Source organism: Lepidochelys olivacea, assembly GCF_965140295.1.
Source record: "Lepidochelys olivacea isolate rLepOli2 genome assembly, chromosome: 1".
Taxonomy (NCBI): domain Eukaryota; kingdom Metazoa; phylum Chordata; order Testudines; family Cheloniidae; genus Lepidochelys; species Lepidochelys olivacea.
In genome coordinates this window covers 95468491-95485604 of record NC_140411.1, presented here as the reverse complement: position 1 = coordinate 95485604, position 17114 = coordinate 95468491, and the positions used below count along the sequence as shown (strand labels likewise).

The following is a 17114-nucleotide window of genomic DNA, read 5'->3' as shown; positions in this document are numbered from 1 at the left end:
CTCACATTCCAAACTAGTCACACTGAAATAAGGTGCTATTGGGCTGTTAGGAATACAATCCTGTCCTGATAGTGCCTATCACCTCCAGAGAAAGTGAAGTGCCTTGAAGATGTAAAAGGAAACTTAGTTTGATAGCATCCTGTCTGGCAAGAACTCACTTATCAATAGTTGGGATGTGAAATTCTCACTTCTGCATTGTTTTGCCATTATAGTTCCCACTTTGCTATTGTTTATTTGCATGGTCTCTGTCTGGTTCTGTGATTGTTTCTGTCTGCTGTATAATTAATTTAGCTGGGTGTAAACTAATTAAGGTGGTGTGATATAATTGGTTAAATAATCATGTTACATTATGTTAGGATTGGTTAGTTAAATGTCAGTAAAATGATTGGTTAAGATATAGCTAAGCAGAACTCAAGTTTTACTATATAGTCTGCAGTCAATCAGGAAGTGGGTGGGTGGGGGAAATGGGAACGGGGAATGGGGGTGGGGAAATTGGAATCATGTTTTGCTAAGGGCAGAAAAGGGAACAGGGACACAGGTAAGGCTCTGTGGTGTCAGAGCTGGGAAGGGAAACACCAAGGAAGGAAACTGGACTCATGTTTGCTGGAAGTTCACCCCAATAAACATTGAATTGTTTGCACCTTTGGACTTTGGGTATTGTTGCTCTCTATTCATGTGAGAAGGACCAGGGAAGTGAGAGGGTGAAGGAATAAGCCCCCCAACACCGCTGAGCCCGCCCGTTCTGCCAGCCTGGGCCCAGCACTCACGTGCCCACCTCCCTTGGAGTGTGGACCCAAAGGTATATTGTCTTGCACTGTATAGAAAAATCTGCACAGCACAAGATCATAAAAATTTGCCCTCTTCCTCAATGTGAAAAGAGATATGCAAGATTTCTTGCCCCCCCCCAGTTAGAAATTACATAAACTGGGTTTAATAATAAACAAAATAAGTGTATTAACTATGAAAGGTAGATTTTAAGTGGTTATAGAGATAGCAAACAGAACAAAGCAGATTACTAAGCAAATAAAACAAAACATGTAAACTGAGCTTGATTCACTAAAGAGATTGGTTAAAAATAGTAATTTCTCACCCTACATATTGTTACAGTCAGATTGCAGAAAATCTTGAAAGGCAGCTGCACTGGCCTGCAGCTTGAGACCTCAGATATTACTCACAAGCTAGATGCCCTTCCAGCGTGGGCTCAATACTTCTTCCCCCAGTTCAGTACTTGCTTCCAGGTGTTTTTCAGTGTCTCTTTGAGTGGGGAGGCAGATGTCACTGCCCTGCCTTATATAGCTCTTGTGTAAGGTGGGAACCCTTTGTCTTCCAGTGGAAAAACAGTGGCATTCCAAAAGAGGAGGAGGGGGTCCAGTACCAGGAGACTGGGACCCATGTCTCTGCAGGGCTGTGGCAGCCATTACTCACAGGCCACATGGAGTGTCCACAGGAAGACTAAGCTCTTTCACAGTCCACTCTCTTTGCTAATGGGCCATCAGCCCTGTCAGGCTTTTTCATGGTTGTACTTGAAGGGCTAGCTGGGGGTGATACCCAAAGTAACACATTTGAAATAAAGATACATAGTCAATATTCCTAACTTCAGATACAGAAATGATACAGGCATACAAATTGGATAATCACATTCAGTAAGTCATAACCTTTCCAATGATATCATACATGAGCCATTTTGCATAAAGTATATCTCAGTTATGCCATATCCATATCATAAGCATATTTCCATAAAGAATGTGGAGTCACAATGGTCTTTTGGGTAACCAAAGAAAAGAAAATGTCCAGCTTTGTTTCTGTTAAAAATATTTTCAGTACATAGTGAAAGCAAAACTTCATATAATCATGAGACTGTCAGATTACCCATATGCTGTAATTCAGGTTATTACATTTGATGCATGAATTATTGAGAGAAATTTGATGGTCTGTGTTAGTCAAAGGATCAGGCAAGATCTTTTGGCTTTAATTGTTGGGATAAAACAAGAAGATTCCTGGGAATTATTTAGTTTAACTCCAAGCCCCAGAATTCATAAGAACATAAGGATGGCGAAATTGGGTCAGATCAAAGGTCCATCTAGCCCAGTATCCTGTCTTTCAACAATGGTCAATGCCAGGTACTTCAGAGGAAATTAACAGAACACATAATCCTCAAGTGATCCATCCTGTCACGTATTCCCAGCTTCTGGCAAACTGAGGCTAGGGACACCATCCCTGTCCATCCTGGCTAATAGCCATTGATGAACTTATCTTCCGTGAACTTATCTAGTTCTTTTTTGAATCCTGTTATAGTTCTTGCCTTCGCAACATACTCTGTCAAGGAGTTCCACAGGTTGACTCTGTGTTGTGTGAACGAATACTTCTTTTTGTTTGTTTTCAACATGCTGCCTATTAATTTCATTTGGTGAGCCCTAGTTCTTGGGTTATGAAAAGGAATAAATAACACTTCCTCATTTACTTTCTCCACACCAGTCAGGATTTTATTGACCTCTACCATATCCCTCCTTAGTTGTCTCTTTTCCAAGCTGAAAACTCACAGTGCTATTAATCTCTCCTCATATGGCAGCCATTCCATACCCCTAATCATTTTTGTGGCCTTTTCCTGAACCTTTTCCAATTCCAATATATCTTCTTTGAGATGGGGCAATCACATCTACTCTCAGTATTCAAGTTGTGAGCGTACCATGGATTTATATAGAGGAAATATGATCTTTTCTGTCTTATTATTTATCCCTTTCCTAATGATTTCCAACATTTTGTTTGCTTTTTTGACTGTCATTGCACACTGAGTGGATGTTTTCAGAGAACTATCCACAATGACTCCAAGGTCTCTTTCTTGAGTGGTAACAGCTAATTTAGACCCCATCATTTTATATGTATAGTTGGGATTCCATTGTCTTTGGATAGGTATCCCACAATGTGCAGCACAAAAAAATCCGAGATTGTTTACAGAACAGCAGCTCATATCTCACGATATCTCACGGGTTCAGCAAGAAAACATTCCTCCTGATTTCTTTCGGTGAGAAACAGGCTGCGAGTAAGCAGGGAGCAAAAGCTGCAAGCAATTTGTAGCATTTCCCAGCTACATTAGCACCTCTAATTGTAAGTGACAGAGCAATTAAGGCTGAGAAACATTCTAATAAAGTGAATTTAACATGATGATTGTCCCACTGAAGCAACATATCATCCATTCTATTTGGAGAAAAATCATTTTTCTGCATTTTGTTTCACCATTAACAAGATTTTCACCATGCAACTGTCTAAAATAATTATCTACAAGTCTTCACATTAACCATAATATTTCACTGGTCCATTCTCAGCACAAGTATCTGGTACTTCAGCTTCTTAAATCTTAAATGTTTGTGCATAGTCCACCAAAATATGCAAGCAGCTAACAGCAGAGTTTTTGTGGGAGTTTATAGTGGGAATTTGTGCAAGTTTTTCCTCTGTTTTTCTCTATGACTAAGAATTAGGTAGAGAAGATGATAATGGCCACTGAAGCAACACCAGAAATGAACCAAGGAGGAGAGGAGACAAAGAAGATGGTCAGATGCAGAAGCTGTGTGATGTATATAATTCTTGACCAGGCATCTGAAGGAAACTACTTATGCATGAAATGTTGCCTAATAGAGCTCGTGGCTAGGAAGAGCCAAGGATCAGAGATATAGCTGTAGACAATGATGGAATTCAGAAGGGGATTTGAAGGTATAACTCAAACAGGAGAGAAGAGATAGTACAGACAATTAAAGATTTGCAGTCACCTGCTGAACAAAAGCACCTGGAGTGCTCAATGTCAGTAGAGGAGGGCGACCCATGGGAGAACATGACCAAAAGGATAAAACAGATGAAGAGACCAGCCTGTGGAGGTGAAATAGAGTTGTGTAACACATTTGTTGCACTGGGGAACGAGAAGGACAAACCGGGAGAAGATGTGGTGGTGAGGAAGAAAAGAAGGGATGCCAGTCTCTAGAGAAGAATATAAGAACATAAGAATGGCCATACTGGGTCAGACCAAAGGTCCATCCAGCCCAGTATCCTGTCTACTGACAGTGGCCAATGCCAGGTTACCCAGAGGGAGTGAACCTAACAGGTAATGATCAAGTGATCTCTCTCCTGCCATCCATATCCACCCTCTGACAAACAGAAGCTAGGAACACCATTCCTTACCCATTCTGGCTAATAGTCATTAATGGAAGAGACAGTGGAGTTAGCCAGGGAGCAGACCCTAAGGAAGAGTAAAGATAATTCATGGGGGACTGCAAGAAAGAACATCAGATAGATTCATACCGATAACAGGAAAAGACAGATCTATGTGACTGGGGACTCTGTACAAAGAAGAGTCAATAGGCCTGTCACCAGAACAGTACGGGGTACAGAACTGTGTGCTGTCTGCCAGGAGCAAAGGTATACGATGTTGGCATGGGACTGAAAATGATACTGGTGGGAGCAGGGAACAAATCCACTAATTAGCAGTGCCCAACCCGTCAGGCAGCAAAGATTCATGGATCAAAGACAATTACAGCAGACTGAGTAAGACGCTTAAACAAGTGAAAGCTCTGGTGATCTTCAGTGGGATACTTTTCGTCTCCAGAAAAGGAGGATAAAGGTGCGGCAAAATAATAAATATCAACCAATGAATCGAGGATTGGTATTATGAGGAAGGTTTGGGGCTAATTGGCCTTTCAGATGCATTCACAGAAAGAAGACTCTTGTCAACTAATGGACTCCACTTGAGTAACTGGGGTATTAACCTTTTGGGATCAGGTTGGGCACAATTGATAAAAAGGGCTTTAAACTAGGTGATGAGGAGAGAAGGTTGGGAAAGATTTTGTGAGTTCCATGCCTGGCTTCAAACACATGAAAAGGAAATTCTGCTAAATGAAGGGATAGAAGATCACCAGAAGATAAGAATATGGACAGCAAGGAGAATAAAGTATGTTGACTGGGATAGCAGTCAGGTAGGCAATACAGCTAGTAAAAGGACTATAACTAATCCAGCTGGAAAACTGGGTAGTGTCCCAGGGAAACAACTGAGATGTTTGTACATAATGCAAGGAGTCTGGATAATAAAATGGAAGAACTGGAACTACTGGTGCAGGATAGATTACAGAAACAAATGGAATAGCACTCATCACTGGAATACAGGTATTGGAAGGATATGAATTGTTTAGGGTTAGTAGTAGAATAAAATTAGTGGGTAGCATTGTACCAACTTGTACATCGATGATGAGGTAAACTGTGAAGAAATAAGAAGTGATAATATGGATAAGACAGAATCTGTCTGGGTCCAAATCCCTTTGGGGAATGATTATAAAAGGGGTTCTGCAGGGATAGTGTTAGGGATCTGCTATACACTCCGAGGGTCAGATTCAGACATGGATAGAGATCTCTTTAACATTCTAAGAGCAATAAATACTACTGGGAATTGTGTCATAATGAGAGACATGAACTTTTCAGATATAGATTGGGCAATGAATACTACTACTAATGGTAATAATGGCCTGATTATTGCTGGATGTGATAGATGACAGTTTTCTTTATCAAATAGTCAGTGAACCAACAAGAGGTGATAGAATTTTAGACTTGGGTTTGGGTGAGGACATCATAGAAGAGCTGATCATAGAAAATAACCTTGAATCAAATGATCATGAGTTGATTCATTATAAGTTAAATGGAAGGATAATCAAAACAAGGTAATCAAACTTTGGGGAACTAACACAATTAGTTGCAGAAGTCAACCAGACTGAAGAGCTCAAGGACTTGAAGGTGGAGCAGGCTTGGAATTTCTTTAAATCAAGTGTACAAAAACTATCTGCTATTTTTACACCAAGCATGAGGAAAAAAAACTTGTAGGAAGAGCCCAGTTGTATCAGGAGTAATCAGGAAGACCCTAAGTAATGGAAAAAAAGATTGATTAGTACAAAAATATTGGAGGTCAGAAAATGTAGGAATAAAGTGAGATTTGCTAAAACTCAAGCTGAATTAGATCTAGCCAAGGAAATTAAAATAAACAGGCTTTTTAGTTGTATAATAAAAAGAGAATAAGTGTCAGTGGACTGGGTCGTAGGCAGTCATGCTTAGAGGTCAGAGCAGAAGTCAGGCCTAGTGGTTGGAGTCCAAATGCCAGAGCCAAGGGTCGAGACAGAATCGAAGTCACAGCTGAGAGTTGAAGCCGGGTTACAGGAGTCAGGGAAGGCAGGAGCAGGGCTGCTTCAGAGGCAGGAGCAAGGCTGGAACAGGATGGGAACAAGGCTGAGTACAGGGCAGGATCTGGCCTGGAGCAGTGGAGGAGCAAAGCAGGACTTGGAGAGACAGGCATAGGGAGGCAGGGAGTCTGTGGGCATATGCACTGAGCAGTCAGCGAGCTACTGCTGCTGCTGAGCTTCAGAATTGGCCTGCTGGTCCAACAGGCATCCCAGCTAGCTCATTAGGGCATCAGAAGTACTGAGCAGGTGCAGCTAAAAGGTCTTACGCCTGACAATAAGGAAGGCTGAGGTTGGGTGGCTGTGTAGTGTGGCTAGGAAGAAGATAAAAATAATTTAGTTATGGCTCAAAAACTAAATTAACACTTTGCCTTGGTGTTCCATTAGGGTGATAATATGCAATATAGGCATGATGGCAGGATGGCTGATAGAAATGAGTGTATAGAAAAGGAAATTACCACATCCAAAATGGAAGAAAAATATAAAGAGCTTAATGCACTCTAATTGGGGTGTGTGTGGGGGGGGAGATTGGATAATTTCCATCCCAAAATACAAAAAACTGGTACATGAGATTGCTAATCTGGTATCAATGTCTTTTAATAAATCTGTCTAGTTAGGGTTGGTACCAATTTACTGTAGAATAGCTAACATAACACTTATATTTAAGGAAGGGTGAAAAAGTGATCCAGCCAATTACAGACCTGTTAGTCAGACCTAAGAACTTTGAAAGTCTTTAGAACAAATTTTGAAGGAAAAAATATGTAAATTCCTGGAGCTACAGGGAATTGATGATGTAATACAACACAGATTTATCAAAGGTAGATCATGACAGACTAATCTGATATCTTTTTGTCACAGATGCTGGTGAGGTCCCCTTCTTGGCCACTTATTAGTACTGCTGTGTGAAGAATCCAGTGCTCTGCTCTCTGGATCCCATAGGTATTTTGAGCCCGTGGAGCCCGAATGGAGTCCGATCTCTGCCCCTCCAGCACAACTCCTGGGTGCAGACCACCTATTTGGCACGCCGTTCAAGTGCTGGAGCCCATTCTCCAGCCACCTAGCCCTTCTGGGCACAGCGCTGACTCTTCAGACTCCCACATACTTAAACACACCCCTCTCCCAGAACTCTACACAAAAGATGTTAAGCTTCCAGTTTACAGTTTAATTCTCTCAGGGATGTGCAGCCTTTGTGAAGCATCAGTGTGCATACAATTTTTACTGTCCAACATCTTTATGCTCTTTTATCCTTAGTCATGTAATGAACAAGAGAGTACAGATAATACAAAACAATAAAACATCCTAAATGTAGTGTCTCTCAATAGCTCACTCTTCCCTTGGGAGTCTCCTGGGGGATCATCTGTGTTTTGGCAGTTAGGCAGGGTCCTCCACCGCCTTGCCTACCTTGCTCCTGCAGCAGCCTCTCTCTTAATCTGGTGCAAAATAGCTCATTCCCCAGTTCCCTCCCTTAAATCCCTTTATAAACTCCTGTTGGGGTTATCTGCTTCTTTTATTCTGCCTTTTGGCAATTTTCCACTGCTTTGAAATCTCTCTGCCTTCAGAACATTAGATAGCCACAGCTGGCCCATGCTGTCTGACTCTGGCTCACAGAGCTCAGACTGAGGGGTGATTTAACTGTGGGGCAGATGTTCCAGCTTGGGCTGTGACCCATGCTCTTGGACCCTCCAACCTCGCAGGGTCCTAGAGGCCAGGCTCCAGCCCAAACCTGAACAGCCTCTTAGCCTGAGTCCCACAAGCCCAAGTCAGCTGGAACATGCCAGCCAGAGGTTTTTAATTGCAGTATAGACAAACCCTGTGTCATTTATGACCTTGTAGTTGGTAACCAGCATCTTGAATTTAACCCAGAAGCTGACAGAAAGTTATTGTGAAATATAGATGTAATATGCTCTCACTAGTCCACAGTGGTGTACAGAAAACTATTACAAGCTATCACTTTAATTTGTAAGGGGCTTCCAGGTCACGCTTGCAGGTTAGGGAGCTCTGTAGGGAAGTGTCTGTGTGCAATCAGAGTCCACTGAATGCATCCAATGAAGTGAGCTGTAGCTCACAAAAGCTTATGCTCAAATAAATTTGTTAGTCTCTAAGGTGCCACAAGTACTCCTTTTCAGTCTGCAGAGAGTCAGCCCAGAGTAAGGTGGGTTGCGTTGTGACACACTGTTTTTTAGGGAGCAGTCTGCTTTATCTCAGTCTGTTTTAGAATTCTTTTGTGTTATCATTATGAATTCTAAGAAATAAAGTAGTGTTATGTTGCAACCTTCCCACAAGAGTATTTCATGTTTTATCTAACTTCTTTCTCTGTACACTATGAACATAACACCCACTTTGTTCAGAAAACATGCACAGCATTCTTGTCTATATCAAGCTTCTGAGGCCCTGACTACACAAAGCTTTTTAGCTTAAATTTTCCCACATTGTTACCCCTGATGCAGTCCCACTGATTGCAGAAAAGGTGGAGTGCCCATATAGACAAGGTTTTGGCCAACACCAGTGTTCAAGTACTGTCGTGCAGACCTGTTTTGAGCTAGGTAAGGTAATACAGTAGTTAAACCCCAGTGACTTCCTGAAGTCCTCTTCCCACTAGCACTCTTGTTGCTACCATTGGTGGTAGATACAGTGAAAAATTGGGGCCAAACTCATTCCCTGATATGAAAAGCATGGTTAGTCCCATGCAAATACATACTGCTGTGCTATAGTCCAGCATAGAAAATATTAAAGTGCTGACGGACTGTGGCAAGGCTGGCTTCCCAGAGGAAAGGTGGTGGCTTTTTTTTTTTTTTTTTTTTGTCCTGTGAATAGAACTCTTACTGCCACTTATGTGAGTTCATGCCTTGGACTAGTACAGAACTGGAAAGAGAATCCAGCAATGCAAACTGGAAATGAGAATGTTGCCCTAAGTAGTGAACAATCTTGTTTTAAACGTAATAAAGGGCAGCAGAATTTACCAACTCAAGAGTTTGAATTATGAGAGACATTTTTAACATTCTATAGCATAAATATTAATTTTCAACGTATATAGAAAACAACAACAATATTTTTTGTAAATTTCCCGAGACAATAAAACATAAATTTGTGGCCTAATTCACTGCCAGGTTACTCCAGTTTTATACTGATGTAGATGGAGTAACATAGTGGTGAATCAGATCATAAAACTTTTATAATATGTTGATTGAAAATAAAACTACACAATGAAAGTTCAGGCAAAAATGAACATTTGATTTTAAATTTCTGTAATATTGCTAGCCCGTCCTTTAAATTTAACTTAAGCCGCTGAAAGTGATAAAAGCAGCCACTAAATTTGCAAAAAGCTACCCACATATTTTGCTCTGCTTCTGTTTCTGAATCTTTAACAACTGGAATTTGGACTTATATCCACTGGGTGGCAACCTAAGATGCAGCAACACTAGGAAACAACTTCTCAAAGGAAAGGCTAAAAAACCCTCCACATTTAATGACTGTCTAAAGTTTTGCTTATGTTTGTGCTGCTAGAGGCAACATGGTGAATATGTGAATAAAGAATTTAGAACAGGTCTAAAAAGTGAATGATTATGATCTAATCAGAATGGATGTGGTTCAAACAAATATTAGCATAGTCAGCTCTGAAAAAAAAATCCTGTTGTGTTGTTTAACTGCTCCTCAATAGGATTATGCAATGTCAACGACAATCTCCTTTAGCTGTGCCTGAAACTAATGCTGATTACGATAAATTTCACCCTTACATGCATTGTGATAAAAGCCCTGCATTTTCTGTGAGAAAACGGTTAGTTGAATTCATATTTAAGAGGATAATGAGACCTGTAGTGAAAAGACTGTTTAAGTCTCCAATTTGTTTAAAATGCAGACGACATACTCTCTCATCAAAATCTTCTAGTACAAGAAAGGATCTTTTCTAGTATACTTGTCAACAGACCTAAAAGGGTTTCTAAAGTTATTTCAAGGGCCACTAGAGGAAAATGCAGGCACAATAAAATGGTGAAGTCCACTTTGTCAGTACTATTTCGTGATTAATGTAGCTCCTTAGCGTGAAAACAAAGAAGCAGAGGGTGCAAAGAGAAAAGTATTGAGGGACAGAGAAAGGGGAGCTAAGGAAAAGGAAGTCAACATGGAGAATCTAGAGAGGATGTGGAGAGATATGCTAAGATGAAGAAAAAATATGAAAGAAGGGTAGGAAAGTGAAAATATAAAGGAACCAGTACTAAAAAAAGAAGAAAGAAGGATATAGAGGAGAATATACTACCAGGGCACTCTTTCAGAGAAACACTGGGGCAAGAGCGTTTAAGTTTTCACCATCATTAAGTATAAAGAACAAAGCCATTTCAGATGGAAGTGGAGAAGCCCAAAAGATTTGAAAACATTTCTGCTGAAGCCCAGGGCTCTTCATTTTGAATTTTATATGCTCCTTAGAAGGCAGTGAGCTCTGGGATCCAGAACATGCATAATTTGAAATGAACTTACAACTTAATGATCACACATACTAAAATATCTGTTTGGCTGCACGGACAAATGAAGAACTGCTACTTTTTTTCCTCTAGTTTCTTAGACAAGGAAATTGTTCAGAAAACACTGAATGCAACATTATGCAAGACCTCCAAGTGCAGCACAGGAGCAGTATATCCTTTAACTTGAATGACACGCATATGGTAATGGGCGCCAAGTTTCACGCCATTTCTATGAAGTACCTTCTAGAGCCTGTGCTGGACTATTCTTTAATCCCGCTCCCACTATTATGGCAACAGGTCCTGCAGGACCCATGGGATCCCAGCCACACTGCAGGGCTTTAGTACCATCCTCTTGTTGGGAATGGGTGCTGCTTTCCCCAGTGTAGAATGTACTTATTTATAGCCTTGGTTCCTGATGGGGTTAGTTTCAGCCAGTAGTTTCCTCGTCTTTCAAATCTGTAACTTTGCAACATTTCAATAAGATAATTTCAGAAGAAACAAAATGCTAATATAATAATAAAAAAAATACCATCCACCCCTGATAACACAGCTGGCTTTATGATGGTGTAGCGGGAAGGTCCAATGACCAGCAGGTTTAGTGGTCAGGTCATGGCTTTAGGATTTCTACTGGCTTAGATGTCTCGTAGCTGCAGCCTCAGTCATCCTGCATGCTCCAATTTCTGCCCTAAAGGTTCTATAACTACATAGGAGTGGGTGTGGGGGTAAGAGGAAGAATAGGGGGACCCAAGCTCACCCACTCCACCAGGTCCCAACCAAGGGCCCTAGAGGTTTAGAAAAGCATCCAGCCCAGTTATTCAGTTACCCTAAATTATGCTTTCCCCTGGGTCACTTCCTACTAGTCTGGCACTCCTCAGAACCTGCCTTGCTGCAGATTACGCCCATTACTTCTCATCCTACCTTCACTGGACATAGACAACAACTGGTTACAGTCCTCTTTATAACAGCCCTTAACATATTTGAAGACTTATCAGGTTACCCTTCAGTCTTCTTTTCTCAAGACTAAACAAGCCCAATATTTGTTTAACCTTTCTTCCTAGGACAGGTTTTCTAAACCTTTTATCAGTTTTGTTGTTCTCCTTTGGACTGTCTCCAATTTGTCCATCTCTTTCCTAAAATGCACCCAGAACTGGACACAGTACTCCAGCTGAGACCTCACCAGTACTGAGAAGAGTGGGACAATTACCTCCCATGTCTTATATATTACAAACCTCTATTATGGAATAATAATAGTCTTTAGTCTTTTTTTGCAACTGCATCACACTGATGGCACATATTCAATTTGTAATCCATTATAACCTCCTTTTCAGGAGTAGTATTGCCTAGGCAGTTGTTCCCTATTTTGTAGTTGTGCATTTGATTTTTCCCTTCTAAATGAAGTTCTTTGCACTTTGCTTTGATTAATTTCATTTTGTTAATTTCAGACCAATTCTCCAATTTGTCAAGGTCATTCTGAATTATAATTCTGTCTTCCAAAGTGCTTGCAATCCCCCTCAGCTTCAGATTTTATAGGCATACAGTCCATTCCATTATCCAAGTCATTAATGAAAGTATTGAATAGTATTGGACCTAGAACTGACCCGTGTGTGGCCCCACTAGATACACCCTTCCAGTTAGATAGCAAATCACTGATAATTACTCTTTGAGTATGGTCTTTCAACCAATTTGGCACTGATCTTATAGTAATTTCATCTAAACTACATTTATTTAATTTTCTTATGAGAATATAATGTGGGACTGTGTCAAAAGTCTTATGAAAATCAACATATAACACATCTACTGCTTCCCCTCCCCACACATCCACTAGGTCAGTAAGCCTATCAAAGAAGGAAATTAGGTTTGTTTTACATGATTTGTTCTTGATATATCCATGCTGGCTATTCCTAATAACTCTGTTATCCTCTTGGTGCTTATAAATTGATTGCTTAATCATTTGTTCCAGTATTTTTCCAGGTATCAAAGTTAGACTAACGGGTCTATAATTTCCCATGCCCTCTTTGTTTCCCTTTTTAAAGATAGGTTTCAGAGTGGTAGCCGTGTTAGTCTATATCAGCAAAAACAACGAGGAGTCCTTGTGACACCTTAGAGACTAACACATTTATTTGGGCATAAGCCTTCATGGGCTAGAAGGATGCATCTCATGAAGTGGCTTCTAGCCCAAGAAAGCTTATGCCCAAATAAATGTATTAGTCTCTAGGGTGCCACAAGGACTCCTCGTTGTTGTTTTTTTTAAAGATAGGTACTATGTTTGCCCTTCTCCCCTCCTTCTTCCCTCCTGGAGTTCTCAAACATAATTGCTAATGGTTCCAAAGCTTGCTTCAACTAGCTCCGTAAGTATCGTGGAGTGAATGTCACCAGGCCCTGCCAACTGAAATAGAGCTCACTCATGTAAATATTCTTTAGCCTGTTCTTTCCCTATTTTGGCTTCTGTTCCTCCTTGTTAATATTAACTGTGTTGAATATATAGTCATCATTAACCTTTTTTCATGAAAACTGAAGCAAAATAGCCACTAAATACCTCAGCCTTCTGTTTTTTTTTTGGAGTCCATTATCCTTATTCTGCTGCTTTCCTTCCTCTCCTTAGAATCATGAAAATTATCATATAATGATCACTTTCATCCAAATTGTTTTCCACCATCAGTTTCTCAACCAATTCCTGCCTGTTGGTCAGAACCAAGTCTAAAATGGCTGATCCCCCTGTGACTGAGATGTGACTCTAGCAGCATCCCAATACAAGAGGGAAAGGGGCTCACTGGCATCTGGTAGTGAGTTTTAGCTAGTCTGTCCAGTTCAGTAAACGCCAACTCACTGACGTCATAATCTATATCAAAAAGCTGGCATGTAAGATGTCACTGGAAAACTAATAACTCACAAATCATTAATATTCTTGCATGATGTATGCACAGGGTGTTTACAAAAAGTTTTGAATACGTGCTAGAAGTATGTTCTTAAAATGTGTTTGTCAAGCAATGCAAAGCCCAATCTGTCCTAGACAAAGCAATGTATTTGTTTGTCTGTCCAGCCTGGCTGTCTGGAAGATAATGAAGGTTTATTTACATATAAACAAAGGTATCAAGCAGGGGAAAAGACAGCTTGTCATCTTTACTCCAGCAGGAGAGAAAAATTTTATCTGGTCTATGAAGACAGGGGGTCTGAACCTCAAATGACAAGTAACTGAATCAACTGATTGTATACAATATTACTGTATTATAAAAATATATCAAGCCATGTCTTTTTTCATAGCTATTGACATGCTGGTGATTAATATAATTGTGAAATGTATGTATTAACACTGTATGAGGAAATATGGATCCTTAATGACATTATGCTTTAAAGTCTGTTGCCAAACACAGGGAGAAATAGGTTTTCTCCCAGACAGGTGAGAAGGGAGCTATTTACTTGTCTCCAATTAAATTAAGCAAGGTGTGACCAAAAACAATGGAAGTCCCATTTACATGTAAATCAGCTGGGGCCTGGGAAGTCCACAAGAAGGGAAGAACCGCATAAGGTCATCCTGCCTCTTGAAACAAGATGATTGAATTTTGGAGAATACAAGCAAGGACAGAAACCATCTTTGGCATCCATCACTAGACAGACACAAGGGAACAGAGCTCTTGCAAGCCGAGAAAGATGGATCCTTTAACCAACTAGTTTGAAGTCTCTAGAAATGGAATATTAATAGGAACCTTGAACAAAGACTGTAGCTTGTTATGTCTTAGTAATTAGAAAGCATATTCTTACTTTTGTTTGTTTGTAACCCTTTCTAACCCTTCTACTTGGTATCACTAGCATATGTCCTTTTATTAATAAACTTGTTTTATTTTTTCAGAGAACCAACTCAGGGTTGTGTTTGAAGGAACGGGTGCATTTAGCCTAACTGACTAATGATCTGTAGTGTGCTTTTGTCTCTTTAGAGGAGCAAACAAACCTTAATATCTCTCTGAATGGCATAGGAGAGGGCTGGACATGGCAGAGCACACAGTTTTGAAAAAATCTGGGACTGAGAGTGTGTTGGGGTCATCTTCAGATGTGTAACTGTAGTGTGGTTGTGGTGTAACAAGCAGGCTGCTGGAACCAGAATTGCTGAGTCAGAGCTGTTTAACCCACAGACACTCAGTACAGGTTTGTATGCTGGCTGGGGGCATCCACCCAAGAGAACAACAGCAGAAGAGCCTTTTGAGGCACTTAGGGTTACTTAGGTTCTGCACCCAGAACATGACACCTGTGACTCATGAATCCCTAAATGCCAATTGGCAAAGGGGGTTAACAAGAATATTCTGATCAGTACATTCCAGTTCACCAAAGAATGCCATCCGAGATCTTAAATGAAAGTCAGGATCATGCTGGTCATTAATATCATTGTGAAATGTATTTACAGATATTATGTCAAGAGTTATGTATGTATGCTGAAATTGTACTTAAAGTCCGTATCAAGGCAGAGTTGATGAACTGGTTTTCTATCAGACAAGAGATGTTTATTCACTTGTCTATCTGTCAGTGGGTAAATTAAGCATTGTAAGCCAATGTAATGGCTGCGCAACTACATACAAAGTCAGCAGCAGGATGTGAAATCAACAGGGAGGAAGCAGGGACACAGGAAAAACACGTATTGTTGGGAGGGGCTGTTTATGTCCTAAAGGACAGACAGTGAACTCTGAGGATGTAAATAGAAGGCAGGGAGACAATCCTTTATCCTGCACCTAGGTAGTAATGGGGCAGCATGATTACTTTTATGAAATTGGTACCACAACCAACCTTGGTTGAAACGCTGCAAAGGACATTTGGGGTTAGTTAGACGTCTTTAGACAGAAGTTAAGTTAATTGAGTCTCTAGAAATTGTGTTATGATTTAAGTTTTGTATCTAACTCTTTTGTTTCCATTATCCTTACTCACTATCTCTTCAAACTCAAACTTTTGATAATACATTTTCTTATTGTCACTATAAATATAGCTCACTTCTGTGGTGTTATACAAGGAGCTGATCCTAAGTTGAATCATTCAGGATCAGTGTGTGCACTGTACCCTTGGGGGTAGTAGATCTGATATTTCTGAGAGCGTTCAGTGGATAAGGGGCTTGACACTACAGGGAATGCTTCAAAGGGGTTTGTCAAGATTCCTTCCCCACTCTGATCTCTAGGGTACAGATGTGGGGACCTGCATGAAAACCTCCTAACCTTACTTTTACCAGCTTAGGTTAACACTTCCCCAAGGTACAAACTATTTTACCTTTTGCCCTTGGACTTCCACTGCCACCACCAAACGTCTAACCGGGTTTATTTTTGAGAAAGCATTGTTTGAAAACATCTTTCCCCCAAAATCCTCACCAAAACCTTGCACCCCCCTTCCTGGGGAAGGTTTGATAAAAATCCTCACCAATTTGCATAGGTGAACACAGACCCAAACCCTTGGATCTTAAGAACAATGAAAAAGCATTCAGTTTCTTACAAGAAGAATTTTAATAGAAGAAACAGTAAAAAGAATCACCTCTGTAAAATCAGGATAGTAAATACCTTACAGGGTAATTAGATTCAAAACATAGAGAATCCCTCTAGGCAAAACCTTCAGTTACAAAAAGCCACAAAGACAGGAATATCCATTCTGTTCAGCACAGCTTATTTTCTCAGCCATTTAAAGAAATCATAATCTAACGCATATCTAGCTAGATTATTTACTAAATTCTAAGACTCCATTACAGTTCTGTCCCCAGCAAAAGCATCACACAGACAGACCCTTTGTTTCTCTCTCCCTCCAGCTTTTGAAAGTATCTTGTCTACTCATTGTCATTTTGGTCAGGTGCCAGCGAGGTTATTCTAGCTTCTTAAGCCTTTACAGGTGAAAGGGTTTTTCCTCTGGCCAGGAGGGATTTTAAAGTTGTTTACCCTTCCCTTTATATTTATGACAGGGTTCGAGGTCTGGGTTCACCTATTGTTAACCTGCATGGCAAAGTAAGGATGGGCATAGCTCAGAAGAGATTGTTTGGGTGGATAACAGGCTGGAGGTGTCAGGGAGCTGAGATTCAGCTAAACATAAACAAGCCTCCCTCTCACTGGAGGCAGTGGGTAAACAAGGTGATTTACAGTCCTGGATATCCAGAGAACTGTCATATCTCCTGGTTATTTCCTCCACATTCTGAAACAAAAATCTGTCCCCAATACAGTCCAAGAACTTATTGGAAATTATCCTTTTTGCCATATTACTTTTCCAGAAGTTGTAAGCCATACTTACACTATGGGACACTATCTTGGGAAGCAGTGACTCTGAAAAAGATTTGGGGTCTTGGTGTATAATAATCTGAACATCCAGTGCAACACTGTGGCCAAAAGGGCTAATGCAATCCTGGGATGCATAAACACAGGAATCTCAAATAGAGATAGAGTGGTTATTTTGCCTTCTGTAGCTGGCACTGGTGCAACTGCTTCTGGCATACTGTGTACAG

General features: G+C 40.5%; 1 protein-coding gene across 1 annotated transcript in view; it reads right to left on the bottom strand.

Moving 5' to 3' along the window:
* GPC5 (glypican 5) overlaps positions 1-17114 on the bottom strand; it is a gene marked incomplete at its 5' end in the record, with an annotated part of 1121527 nt that overhangs the window by 869358 nt on the left and 235055 nt on the right. The gene's annotated exons all lie outside the window — the stretch shown is intronic.